Below are 15,149 nucleotides of genomic sequence, written 5' to 3' on the forward strand. Positions count from 1 at the left end.
ACATCATATTAAAAGAAAAGAGAGAGAAAAAAAAAAAAAACTCAAAATAGATCATAGACCTAAATGTAGGAGGTAAAACTATAAAATTCTTAAAAAGCAATACACAAGTAAATCTTCTTGACCTTGTCTGAGGCAATGGTTTTTAAGACATGATACCAAAAGCAGGAATGAGAGAAAAAAATGAAAGATAAATTAGACTGTCAAAATTTAAAACTTTTGGGCTTTAGTGCACATACCATCAAGAAAATGAACAGAAACTCCACAGAATGGGAGAAAATATTTACAGATCATATATTTGATAAGACATTTGTATCCAGAACATATAAGTAACTTCTACAAATTAAAAAGACAACTCAGGGGCATCTGATAGGCTGAGGCAGTAGAGCATGTGACTCTTGATTGATCTCAAGGTTGTGAGTTCAAGCCCTATGTTAGGTGTAGAGCTTACATAAAGTAAAATAAAATAAAATAAAATAAAATAAAATAAAATAAAATAAAATAAAATAAAATAAAATAAAAAAGAAGACAACCCAGTTGAAAACTGGGCAAAGAATTTGAATATACATTTTGCCAGAGAAGCTATACAAATGGGCAATAAGAACATGGAAAAATGCTCAACATCATTAATCATTAGGGAAATGCAAATCAAAACTACAATGAGATACCATTTCACCTCCTACTGGGATAGCGAAAATTAAAAAGAAGACAATAACATGTGCTGCTGAGGATGTAGAGAAACTAGAAGCCTTAGACATTGCTAGTAGGAATTTAATATTGTTCATTCAGCTACTTTGAAAAAATAGTTTGGCGATTCCTCAAAAAATTAAACATGAAGCTATCACATGGCTCAGCAATTCCATTCCTAAGTATGTACCCAAGAGAACTGAAACATATATTCACACAAAAACATAAATACATAAATGTTCATAGCAGCATAATCCATAATCACCAAAAAGTAGAAACAATGCAAATATACATCAATGATAAATGTACACACAAAATGTGATGTATCCATAAAATGAAATACTATTTACCCATAAAAGAATAAAGTACTGGGGCAGCTGGGTGGCCCAGTCGGTTAAGTGTCTGACTCTTGATTTTAGCTCAGGTCATGATATCACGGTTCGTGAGTTCGAGCCCCACATTGGGCTGTGCGCTGACAGTGTGGAGCCTGCCTGGGATTCTCTCTCCCTCCCCCTCTGTATCTTCCTTGCTTGTGCTCTCTCTCTCAAAATAAATACATAAACTTAAAAAAAAAGAGAGAATGAAGTACCGATTCATCCTACAACATGCGTGAGCCTTGAAAACATTATGCTAAGTGAAAGAAGTAAGTCATAAAAAGCCATATATTGTAGGATTTCATTTAAAAATTTTTGTTAATGTTTATTTATTATTGAGAGACAGAGCATGACTGTGGGAGGGGCAGAGAGAGGAGAAGACACAGAATCTGAAGCATACTCCAGGCTCTCAGCTGTCAGCACAGAGCCAGATGTGGTGCTCGAACTTGTCAACTGTGAGATCATGACCTGAGCCGAAGTCAGACACTCAACTGACTGAGCCACCCAGGCGCCTCTGTATGATTTCATTTATACCAAATGTCCAGAATAGGCAAGTTCATGAAGACAGAAAGTAGATTAGTGGTCGGTAGGGGTTAAAGGAAGGTTGGGAGGTGGGTGTTGGGGAGTCACTGCTAATAGATACAGTTCCTTTTGGGGGTGATGAAATGTTCTAAAATATGATTGTATTAAGAGTTGCACAACTCTGTGACTATACCCAAAATCATTGGATTGTATACTTTAATATACATTATGGTATGTAGATTAGATCTCAATAAAGTTTTATAGGGTGCCTCGGTGACTCAGTCGGTTGTGTCTGACTCTTGATTTCAGCTCAGATCATGATTTCATGGTAGTGGGACCGAGTCCCGAGTTGGGCTCCATGCTGAGTGTGAAGCCTGCTTGAGATTCTCTCTCTCTCTCTCTCTCTCTCTCTCTGCCCCTGCGCCACTCAAAGTAAATAAACATTAGAAAATAATAAGGTTGTTATAAAAATAGTGCAGCATACACAGTATGATCATACAAAAATTCTACATGAAACACAACATTTTAGATTACGCATTCCATTGCTCAACCCAAAACACACTGTATTAGTCAGTGCTTTTGCAAGTGACAGAAATCCGGCTTAAACCGGTTTATAAAAAGAATACAATGTATTGGCTCATGTAGCCAGAAATTACAGGGGTTGTTGGCTTTAGGCAAAGCTAGGTTTAGTGGCTCCAATGATGTCATCCAAGAATCCTTTCTTTCCATCTCTCAGCTCTGCTATCTATCTTCTCTGTTGGTTTCTTTCTCAGATAGACTCCTTACATGTGGTGGCAAGATGGCCACCGATGTCTACAGGATTACAACCTTCCAAGTTAGCAAGCTTTGCCTTTCAACAACAACTCAGGATTAGATTTTGACTGTATATGGGTGCCCTTGGAGTGTGACTGGCCCAGCTTTATGGTAGGGGACAAACTATAGTGAGTTATAGTTTGATGCTACACATTTCAAAATTAGGTTACTTAAAATAAATGACCTTTGGGTGTTTTGGAAAAGAAACATGGGTACTTGGAACCAACATTAATCCACATGGACAGATGGATCAAAACTCCTAATTAAAAAAAATAATACGTGGAGTTTTGATTTCAATGATCAGAAGCAACTAGGTGCGAATGTCCAGAATCAAGACACAAGAGCAGGGCTTGGTCGCAGGCCTGAAACCTTTGCTATCAGCCCAATGTGAGCAGGAAAGGCAAGGTGAAGGCAATGTCAAGGCTAGGGGAAGGAAACCGATGTGTGCTGTGCACTTACTAAGTGCTTTACATGCACTACTTTGTTGGGCCTTCACAACAAACCTGCAAGGTAGGGATTTCGATTTCTATTTTACTGATGACAAAACTCAGGGTCAGAGACATTAGTGACTAGCCCAAGGTCACATATCCCTAAGTCTCCATATTTCCATTGGAGACCAAATTGGTCTCCATATTTCCCCAGACGCGGGCTTTTCTGGGCTTGAGCCTAGGGATGGAATCCTCCTCTCCAGGAGAGGAGCAGCGTCTTTATATTTTTTCTGCTTTTCACCGGAAGTAAATCCTAGAATCTCCTAGAGAAGGAAGACTTCCTTTGCAGATAGTAGGTGTCCAGCTCATTTTTTTTCTGTCCCGGGAAGAGTCCAGGGTCCTGTCCACGTCTCTAACAGCTGGGAGGTGGTCTTTTGACTCCCTTCAGGGTTCAGGTTTCAGGCAGGAGGTTGCTGCTTTGGATGACAAGGGAGGTGCCAAGGTGGGAACCCCAGGTAAGAGTGAGGGAACAAGAAGCCATCCACTGAGGAGGAAGCTGGGATGGGGCAGGGCTGGGCTGGGCTGGCCCAACCGGTTCAGACCAGCCAGGAAAGGGCAAGTCATATCTGGCTCAGCAGTGGGGGCTGGGCCGGGGGAGTGGCGCTGACTCAGGGCCTGGCAAGTCAGGTGACAGCCCAAGGACAGCTGTTGCCTGGGTGTTTTTAGAAAACTTTGGCTGCCAGAGACTCTCTCTTGGGCTGCTTCTGTACCTCCTCAGAAAGAGGCAGAGAAAATGAGGGCATCTTCTTTATAATAAGCTCTAGGCATGGAGAATTAATATCTGGCTATACTCTGTTGATCCTTGCCAAAATTATACCTGGAAAACAGGAGCCGAAATTAGCCAAGAGGTCTCTTAATGCCCCCCCTTTTTTGTTTGTTTGTTTTGTTGTTTTGTTTTGTTTTGTTTGTTTGAGAGACACAGAGAGAGAACCAGTGGAGGAAAGGGGCAAAGGGGGCGGGGGGGGGGGGAGGGACAGAGAGAGAGAGAGAGAGAGAGAGAGAGAGAGAGAGAACCTTAAGCAGGTGCCACGCTCAGCACAGAGACCGACTTGGGGTTCAATCTCATGACCCCGGGCTCATGACCTAAGCCAAAAATCAAGAGTCAGATGCTCAACCAACTGAGCCACCCAGGCTCTTGTGGATTCCTTTTGAATCCTCTGAAGATCATTAAGGTTTTCCTCTTAGATCTTTTCAGGTTCCTTGTCAAGAATCCAGGATAGAGGTTAAGAGAGTAGGTGTTGAGGTCTGTTGGATCTGGAATCAAAACCCAACCTTATCATTTATTATTTGTACAGCTTTATTCAAGTTTCTTAGCTTAAAAGAAAGTAAAACATAATTTTAATTGTGGGAAATTTCAAATGTATCCGTATTAGACATAACAGTACGATGAATTTCCGCATATCTATTATGCAGCTTGAGCAATTACCAGCCTGTGGTCAATCTTGATTCATCTCCCACCCCTCTAGTTAGTTTGCAGGAGATCCCAGGCATCATCCATTCCATCCCTCTCAACTTCTTCAAACTTCAAACAAAAACTTTTAACGCTTTATTCATGTAACTAACCTCTACACCCAACCTGGGGCTTAAATTCCCAATCCCAAGATCAAGAGTCGCATGGTCTTCTGACACAGCCGGCCAGGCTCCCCCAAACTCTTTTATTTTTTTATTTTAGGAAAAGGGAGAGAGAGCTTGAGGAGGGAGAGGAGCAGAAGAAGAGAGAGTCTCAAGCAGGCTCCACGCTCAGCATGGAGTCCGATGCGGGGCTGAATCCCACGCTCTGGGCTCATGTCCTGAGCTGAAATCAAGAGTCTGAAGCTCCGCCGACGGAGCCACAAAGTCATCCCACCCCGTTGTTGTTGTTTTTTTGTTTTTTTTTTTAAGTGAACTCTACCCTCAATGCGGGGCTTGAAATCACAACCTCAAGGTCAAGAGTCACAGGGCGCCTGGGTGGCTAAGTCGGTTGAGTGTTGGGACTTCAGCTCAGGTCATGATCTCACGGTTCGTGAATTCGAGCCCCATATCAGGCTCTGTGCTGACAGCTCGGAGCCTGGAGCCTGCCTCAGATTCTGTGTCTGCCTCTCTCTCTGTCCCTTCCCCACTTGTGCTCTGTGTCTGTCTCTCAAAGATAAATAAACATTAAAAAAAAAAAAAAAAGGTCAAGAGTCACATGCTCTGCAGACTGAGCTAGTCAGGCAACCGAACTTCTTCAAACTCTTGTTTCTTCCTCTGAAAATGGGGATTATAATAGTCCCTACTTTCAAGTATTAATGTGAGGTCATGCTCTAGAGGGCCAGCACAGTGCAGGAACTCAGTAAATGACAATCTGTATTATTAAATTAAATAATAAGAATAAGAACAGTCTTGCTACCCTCCCATCTCTCTGCCTGTGCCCCTCTTACCTCCTAGTGACACTTCTTGTAGCATCTAAGGAATCTCTTCCCTCTCAGCACTAGGCCAGTGCTGACATCACAACAGGGTTAAGATGATCACCCGGACAACTCAGGATGCCTGAGTCCTAGGGAGGGGGCGAGAGGGAGGCCATGGAGTCATGGGAAAGAGAGATCAAAGGTACAGCAGCCTTACAAGACAGACTGGTGGACACGGGCCAAGTTTGAGCAGAGGTATGGCAGGTCCACAGGGCAAGGTCAGCAGAAGATGACAAAGAGAAAGTGGAACATGATGGGCACGTCAGGCAAAATTGGAGTCACTGTATAAGTTCTGCCAGAAGAGAGTGTGACAGTCAGGGATCTGGGTTGCAACACAAACTGGCTTTCGCAGATAGAACCTGAAAGTAAGTGCATTGAAGGGTTATTGGGAAGCTCTCAGAGTTTACTGGGAAGGCTGGAGAACCAGGCTAAGGGATGAGGGGACAGAGACAAGGCTGCACCTGCAGACGGCACGGGGTTAGGGGCCATCAATCCCCCCTGCACACCAAGGAGGTGCTTCAGCTTGCAGCACCAGCGTGGGCAGCCCTGGACCTGGGATACTGTCCTGCTGGGGCTCACAGCCTCCCTGGAAACCAAGTGCTGCTGCTGGGCCCCACTGCCTTCTCAGGACATTCCCCCCTGCGCCTTCTTTTTTGTGTCATCAGCCTCTGTACCAAGATTTTAGGCTGGTGCTTCAGGCTGGTAGAGCTCAGCTCATGTCCCCACAGCCTAGACGCGTGCTCAGGGGCACGGGTGCCGGGAAAGGGAAATACAGTGGGAGGAGGGCTCTGTATACTGGAAGCTCACCGTGGGGAGTTTCCTTGTCAAAGGAAGGGGGTACGGTACCGAGCAGCCAAAGACCTGACAAATGTCTGTTACACAAGGACGTGAGTGCGAATATGGGTGAGGGGTGGGGGACTGGCACGGGTAGGAACAAGGCGAAAAAGCAGGACTTCCATGTGGCTGTCACGGACACCATTGCCCCCAGGGCAAGGCAAAAGGCAGTGAGGGGAATACTGGATGTACAATCTACGTGGCAAAGGCCTGGTTTCCTCCTGGAGTATTTTGGACATTTGAGATGGCTGTACTCAGATATTATCTCGGCAGTGTCTGACTCAACTGGTATGTAGCATGGAGGCTTTTTTCTTTTCTGTTTTTTTTTTTTCTCTTTTCTTTTTTCTTTTCTTTCCTCTCCTTTCCTTTCCTTTTTTTTTTTTTTTTTTCTTTCTGTATGGAGTCCAACGCAGGGCTTCAACTCAAGACCCTAAGATCAAGACCTGAGGGGCGCCTGGGTGGCTCAGTCGGTTGGGCGTCCGGCTTCGGCTCAGGTCATGATCTCGCGGTCCGTGGGTTCAAGCCCCGCGTCCGGCTCTGTGCTGACGGCTCAGAGCCTGGAGCCTGTTTCGGATTCTGTGTCTCCCTCTCTCTCTGGCCCTCCCCCGTTCATGCTCTGTCTCTCTCTGTCTCAAAAATAAATAAACGTTAAAAAAAAAAAAAAAATTTAAAGATCAAGACCTGAGCTGAGATCAAGAGTCAGATGCTTAACCGACTGAGCCGCCCAGGTGCCCCTATAGCATGGAGGGTTTTGACACCCCGTGCTTCTATCCTCTCTCTTGCTCCGGGAAAGAGATGGGACAGCCTGCAGATAACTGAGTACTTAGTCCGAGGAGCTGGAAGCGGGGCTGGGTGAGGGCTGACAGGTGACCGCTGAGAGCTGAGCTCCAAGCTTCGTGAACAGACAATTCCATGATGTCTGAGCTTCCATTATGAATCAAGGTGATCAAATAAATCTGTCACAAATTTTAAATGTGCGTTACTGTTGTTATATTATGTGGTAATTAGACATAGAAACAAACAGCCAGAATCTATTCTTTTTTCAAGCCAAACCAAATACTTACGGTTTTTTTTTCTCATTTTGCTATTATTCTAATATCCATGAGAGGAGTATCAATATTAATTTCCTCTATCTCTGTATCTCTCTGTACAATTGAATCCCTTCCTCACTTTTGTTTAAAAATTTAGATCTGGGAGGCAAAGCACTGAGTCACTTTCCTCATTTATTTACACACTGAAAATTTTTAATGTATTTTTAAATGTTTATTTTTTGTGAGATTGAGAGAGAGAGAGAGAGAGAGGATCCACTGTCAGTAGAGAACCTGATGTGGGGCTTGAACTCACGAACTGTGAGATCATGACCTGAGCCAAAGTTGGATGCTTAACTGACTGAGCCAGGCACCCCTGACATTTCTAATCTGTGCAAGGTTCCTCCCATTTTATTTCATTTCATATTTTTCCCTTCTTCCTCTGTCATTGCCTTACCTTTCCAGGTTCCCTCTGTAATGTATTTGATGTACATTATTAAATATGTGTGAAATTTCATGTAATATAGTTTTGTATGTTTTTAATTTACACAAATGGCATTGTACTATAAATTATTTCCTGTTTCCTTTGTTCTAATTGCTGAATGTGCAGCTAGTTACTAGCTTAATATTGCTATACAGTATTTTATAGCATGCGGGGTAGGCCCTGGACAGGCCTGCGGCTGGCCCAATAGTATAACAAAGAATTTTCTTACATGGTAGATTATAGGCCCTTGAATGCTCACCCAGTCCCTCACCAAGCCTAATCCTATAAAAACTTAGTCCCGACTCTGAACTCATTAGACCCATCTTTCTCCCTCTAAATGGCCTGCACTGATCACCAGAATTTGGGCATGTTTCTGGGAGGAACTAGGAAGGCATTGTTCTTTGCTTTACTTGTTTTCTAGTTTACCAGCGAACTGAAGTGATAACAATGTAGCCTTGGGTCTGAGTTGTCATATTAGCCAGCTTTCAAACCAAGCTAACCCTGTGTGATCCGGACTACCTCAATGTGCATCCTTCACAGTTTATTTACTCCACCCCGGTAACAGATGCTTAGATTGATTCCAACAATAGCTGTCACAAACAAAGCCGTGATGAACCTATGTGAGGATTTCTCATGGACACACCCAGGAGTGGTATTGTGGGGTCATAGGCATGTACAACGTTTATTAAATACTGCCTCATTGCTTTCCAGAATGGCTGGGCCAGATTGCATTCCCGCTAGCTAACGGCAAGAGTTCTTGTCCCACCCTATCCTCACCAACACTTGGTATTATCCATCTTTTTAATTTTTTGTCATTCTGGTGGGCAGAAAATACTATCTTGTTTTAATTTGAATTTCTCTGATTACGAGTGAATTTAAACAACTCTTCATACATTCTTATACTCCTGTGAATCATCATTTCCCTCCTTTGTTTATTTTCAATTTGTGTATGTAAGAGGTAATTTTTATCTAAATTTTTTGAAAAGTTTAGTAACTTAAAGAACGGTTATGAGGCACCTGGGTGGCTCAGTCGGTTAAGTGTCCAACTGTGGCTTGGGTCATTATCTTGCGGTTCGTGAGTTCAAGCCCCACGTCGGGCTCTGTGCTGACAGTTCAGAGCCTGGAACCTGCTTTGGATACTGTGTCTCCCTCTCTCTCTCTCTCTCTCTCGCTCTCTGCCCCTCCCCGCTCACACTCTTTCTGTCTCTCAATAAAAAGAATAAAAAATTAAAAATCAAAAATTAAAAACAAAAGAATAGTTACAAGGCAAGGTTGATCTGGAAGGTAGTTTCTTCTCAATCAGGTACCAAATCACCTCAGTCTTAGGGAGTATCCCAATTGGCCCTTATTTCTATAACCTGTTAGTGGTAGCCTGATCTGGGCGTTTCCACAGGGTCATGTCCTTAACTCAAATAATGCTCAATTATGGGTGCCACATTCCATTGGAGGGACATATACAAACCAAAATGGTAGTGCTGATAGTTACCTGAGAGTCATCTTATATGAAGAGAGTTAGCTTGGAGCAGCTTAGAGGAAAATACCAATGTTATCTTCAAATAGTTGAAGAGCTGTCATCTGAATGTGAGGGAAAGTTCACTCTGTGTTGCTCCGGAGCACAGAGTTAGGACAAATAGGTGATGTTACAGGGAAGCACACTTAGACTCAGTGTGTGGAACACTTTTCTGTCAGAAATACCAAGCACTGGGGGCACCTGGGTGGCTCAGTCTGTTGAGCATCCAGCTTCAGCTCAAGTCATGATCTCACGGTTTGTGAGTTGGAGCCCCGCATCAGGCTCACTGCTATCAGTGCAGAACCTGCTTCAGAGCCTCTGTCCCCTTCTCTATCCGCCCTTCCCCTGCTCATACTCTCTCAAAATAAATTATGAAATACCAAGCACTGTAATCAGTCCTATTGGCATCAGCAAGCTAACTGGTGGTGTTCAACGACTGGACAGACCGCTGGTTGGCTAGGGCATTTCTGCATGGAGCAGGGAATTAGTTGAGATGCCTTCCAAGATTTCCTCTAATGCAGATATGATTCAATTGAATTTACATGTATTGAGCCCCTGGTACATGTAAGACTCTGGGTTAGGTATTACAGGAGACACAGCAGCAGTTCCTTAGATGGTTTACATCTTACCAGGGGAGGAGAATCGACGTTTAAGGGACTGCTAGCCCCACTGCCAGGGTCTTTACATGGATTATTTTAATCTTCACAATCACTTGATTTGGTAGCTCCTGGTAACCTTACTTTCCAGATGAAGAAACTGAAGTTCAGTTTGATTAGTAATTGCTTAAAATGACCCAGCTAGGCACCTGGGTGGCTCAGTCGGTTGAGCGTCCGACTTTGGCTCAGGTCATGATCTCACAGTTCGTGGGTTCGAGCCGCGCATCAGGCTCTGTGCGGACAGCTCAGAGCCCGGAGCCTGCTTCTGATTCTGTGTCTCCCTCTCTCTCTGCCCCTCCCCCACTCACACTCTGTCTCTCTCTCCTTCAAAAATAAATAAACATTAAAAAAAATTTAAAAAAAAATGACCCAGCTAAGTGAGATGGACCAGGGCTTCAAGATCAGATCACTGTGACTCCATCACGTCATGCCTTGAGTCTATAAGTTTGTAAGTCACAAGTGTAGCTTCAAATTTCTTGGCTTGGAAAAGGGTTAAAGCATTCGCCTCCCCTGGTTCTGCCTCTGGAAAGTGACTTTTTCTCTCTCTGTTCTCTTACTTTTGGTGCTTCTGTGATTTTTCCAACTGTCTCATGCAGGTCAAGTTGCCATACCTTATGCTCTCCCCTCTTCTCTCTCTCTCAATTTACCTAAAGCCTTCTTTGCTCTTCAGCGCTCTGACTTTTGCTGCTGTAAAAATTCCAGTTCCTGTGATGGCTCATGTGTGCCTTGTAGCCCATTTTGCATTGATGCACCCAGGAGTTTACTCTGCATATCTTCATGTTAAAAGAGAACTACTATGTTTGTGTCTTGCTGCTCTCATTTTTTAAGTAGTGCGAATTGAGCAGTTATTACTTTAATGCCTAGTTGAATGGCCAATTATTAGAAAATAATTATCCTTTGCCTTGGATGATTCTTTTTTCTTTAAGACATGAACAAACGGTTAATTTACATATTTACATTTTTATATGTAAATATACAACCTGTAGATTGGTGAGGGTTCCTACTGGATCCATAATCACTTTTATTTATTTTTATATTTCTATTTAAAAAAAATGTTTATTTATTTGGGCGCCTGGGTGGCTCAGTTGTGAAGCATCTTGACTTCAGCTCAGGTCATGATCTCATGGTTCGTGAGTTTGAGTCGCACATCGGGTAAGCTAGAGCCCTGCTTTGGGTGAGCACCAGCCCCGCTTCAGGTGAACAGGAGCCCTGCTTCTAGCCCTGCTTCTCTCCCTTTCTCCCTCTCTCTTCCCCTCTTGGGATTCTCTCTCTTTCTCTGCCCCTTGCTCACTTGCGCACGCTCTATCAAAAAGAAATATTTATTGGGGCGCCTGAGTAGCACAGTTGGTTAAGCGTCCGACTTTGGCTCAGGTCATGAACTCGCAGTTTGTGGGTTTGAGCCCCACGTCGGGCTCTGTGCTGACAGCTCAAAGCCTGGACCTGCTTTGGATTCTGTGTCTCCCTCTCTCTCTGCCCCCTCCCCGGCTTGCACTCTGTCTCTCTCTCTCAAAAATAAATAAACGTTAAAAAAGGTAAAGTAAAATGTTTAAGAGAGAGAGCACATGCATGTGAGTTGGAGAGAGTCAGAGAGAGAGGGAGACCGAGAATTCCAAGCAGGCTCCTTGCTGTCAGCACAGAGCCCCACGTGGGGCTCAAACTCAGGAACTCTGAGGTCATGACCTGAGCCGAAATCGAGAGTCAGATCTTTAACTGACTGAGCCACCCAGGCTCCCTCTCTTTTGAGTTTTCAGTTTTTTTTTTCTGACACTGAGAATTTCTCCAAATTAGTATTGTTTTCTAGGGAAAAAAGTGAACTGGTGACTTTCATTTTATTTTCTCTTCAATAAACATGTTTTGACCTTCTGATATGTTGAAGACTCTTTGCAAAGTCATGAATATAATAGTCACAAGCTCTTAAGGAGACTCCAATTGGATAAAATATGTACACAAATATCTTTCTAAATGTGGAAAATGTGTAAGAAGTGTCTAAATAAAGAGCCACGGGAAGAATATTTACATGGTTATTCATCAAAATACTAATAGGGGTTATCTCTGGGGGTAGATTTTTTTTTAAGTGTGCTCTGTGTCCAACATGGAGCTCAAATTCGCAGCCCCAAGATCAAGAGTCATGTGCTCTCTGAGTCAACCAGGTATTCTGGGAGTAGAATTTTTAATAATTAAAAATTTTTGTTTTGTTTATATGCAGGTTCTAAGTTTCTAAAGATAAATATGTATTACAAAAGAGAAACAAATTCCTTCCAGCAAGAGTGTTGCAGAAGACAGGCTATGGCGAGGATATTTAAGCTGAAGGCTGAAGGGATAGAGATGGGGGGAGGGGGGGATGCATTTCACATGGTGAGAACCACGTGAAACTAAGCATGAAGTCAGAAAAAAAAGACCAGTTCAGTTTGTCTGGAGACTAATGTGAGGAAGCTGGGAAAGGAGATAAAGCTCGTTGGCTAGGGCTTGCCATTAAGTGCCAGCTGAGTAGTCCAGCATTTCAGAACTGAGGTATCCCCAGAGAAGCTTAGGACAAACACATCCAATGGGATGGGGAAGGCTCATGGGGCAATCATTCTCTAACAAGAGGTAGGACTAAGTCAAGATATGTAGGCAGAGCAGAATATCAGCAGGTGATGGAGAGAAGAATGGCTGCAGCCTCTCAGCAATCAGGGATGTCTAACAAAGACCTTTCTCATGGAAATCTCTGCTGAAGGCTGGGAGAGTGAACGCAGGAGGTAGGCGCTAGCAAATAGGCAAAATCCCTGAGATTGGAGTGGTAGCTTTTATGGCCAGGTGACGACATAGCAGTGGGACTGCCATTCACAGGAATAACTCCATTTTTAAGGATAGAGAGAGCAAGGGGCGGAGAAATCAGAGGAAGAAATCAGGTACAGAGGATGGAAGATACATGCAGGAAGAGGAATAATGATGATCCTGAGGCATAAAAAATGATCTTCTGAGGCAGGAATTTTTTTAAAGTTTGTTTGTTTGTGTCTGTCTGTCTGTGATCTCTACCCCCAACATGGGGCTCGAACTCAAGACTCAAAGATCAAGAATCACATGCTCTTTGGACCCAGCCAGCTAGGCGCCCCAAGGTAGAATGTTCCTTTTTTTTTAATTTAAATGTTTATTTTTGAGAGAGAGAGAGAGGGAGCACAAATGGGGGGGGGGGGGGCACCAAGGTAGGAATTTCCTATAAGCTTTAAAGGCAGGTCCTAAAAGTTGAAGCAGAGGACTGGAAACATGACTTTGGTCAGCTGTGTGTTCTCTAGAAAGATATAGAAATAATACCTTAACTAATAATATGAGCATATAAATATATCTATTTTCTTTCTTGGCTTTGCAAATATTTGGGCAAGATTTACAGAGAAAAATTTTTAAGGGCATAAATCCTAAACTAGTACTAACTAAATTGGCATTTTCTTTCACTAAGTTTTAGGATTTATCAAATATTTCTTCATAACACTAGGTTTTCCTTTTAGGCCTACATAGACCCCATTTTATTCTTTTTTTCCCCCTAAAGTCAGAGGCCTTTCATGCCTTGATCATTCCAGCCACCTTCCATGGCAACGTAGCTTGATGCTTAGGTCTTACTCCAGCAAAACTTTTAATTAACTTTGGGGAAGCCGAACATCGAGAACTGGCTGAGCCTCCCAATTCCCACCTCCATACAACGTGATGTCCTGTAGAGGTCTTCTTCCCTGTCCCCTTGCATATAGTGCTGGCTCTGCCACTAATGTGTGACCTCTGGCAAGTCTCTAATGTCTCTAAGCCTTAGACTTATCTGTAAATTATACACAGGAGTTGAGTTATGATGTAAAAGATACAAAAGCTCTAAAATTCTATGATCCGGACCCAATAATAAATACAATTTGTTAGTAAGTGCAGTTCACTCCTAAGGTTTCAGAATATGGAGCCCATGGAGAAAAGGCTCCAAGTGCTGTAACTGTTCCAAACACCTGGGATAGGGGTGCCTGGGTGACTCAGTCAGTTAAGCATCTAGCTTTTGATTTTGGCTCAGGTTATGATTTCATGGTTTGTGGGTTCAAGCCCTGTGTCAGACTCTCCGCTAACTTCGAGGAGCCTGCTTGGGATTCTCTCTTTCCCTCTCTCTGCCCCTCTCCCACTTGCACGCTCCAGCTCTCTCTCAAACCAAATAAACAGTAAAAAAAAGAAAGAGCTAGGATAAAACATGAAGTTTCTAAATTTATTTTTCAATTTTTAAAAAAATGTTTTCAAGTTTATTTGGAGGGGGGCAGAGATACAGAGAGAAGAAGAGCGAGAATTCCAAGCAGGCTCTGTGCTGTCAGCACAAGGCTGATGCGGGGGGGGATCCCATCACCCAGAGATCAAGACCTGAGCAGAGATCAAGAGTTGGATGCTCAACCAACTGAGCCACACAGGCGCCCCAATTTATTTTTTATATGTAACTGCCCTTATTCCCAAATTTTACGTCATGGAATTCATTGGGCTTTCTACATTTAGAAATAATAACATTTAAGAAATGCTTTACAACACTGGGGCTTGAGTTAAACTTATTTGAAAGGGAGAATCACGCTAACACTCCGGGGTGCTCAATGTAATGCCTCTTAACGGACGACAAACCTGTGAAGCACTGATCATAGCTCATTTTGTGATTTGCATGGCCAGCCTATATTAGAATTGTTGGCATTATCATAAGACATTCCCAACTATAGAAAGAATGATCCATAGAGAATAAGGTTTAAGTGACAAGAGCAATCACAGAAACGAACTGAAGAGCGAGATGTATCAGAGAAGACAAGCATTTTCAGTAGTGAAGCTTCAGGGGTGGTTGGGAAGGAAAAATGCAAGCCAAGTCTTTAAAAAATGGGAGGTTGAAATATGATTACCCTAACGGCCTCGAAGACCAATTTTAATTACGTATTAAACGCACAAACGTTTTGGGGGTGGTGGCGGATGTAAAAATGTAGTTTTTACTTCTCTCTCAAATCCCGTTTCCAGATGTCTCAGGGTTTTCTCTTGTAGGAGTTCGAACTAGCCCACCAGGTTCAACTACCCTACCACCACATCCTGGGTGTGCTTGGTGGCGATGAAGCACATTGAGAATGGCAGGGCAGGGGCGTGACTCTTTAAACGACAGAAAGGAAAAAGAGGAACAGGAAAGGATAAAGACTAATAGGGATGAAAGGGTGTAAGGCACAGGAAAAGGAAGGGCAAGGAAGAGGCAGCGTCGGGTTGGGGTTGGCTTCACTGTCCTTCAATTTTGGACACCGGTGGTTAGCTTTTGGCCGCAGGGACCAGCCCTGCTGCCTCTGTATGGCGCTGCTGGGCTCTCGGGCATTCCA

The sequence above is a fragment of the Puma concolor genome, chromosome A3 (assembly GCF_028749965.1).
Source record: "Puma concolor isolate L17-30 chromosome A3, mPumCon1.1.hap2, whole genome shotgun sequence".
Lineage (NCBI taxonomy): Eukaryota > Metazoa > Chordata > Mammalia > Carnivora > Felidae > Puma > Puma concolor.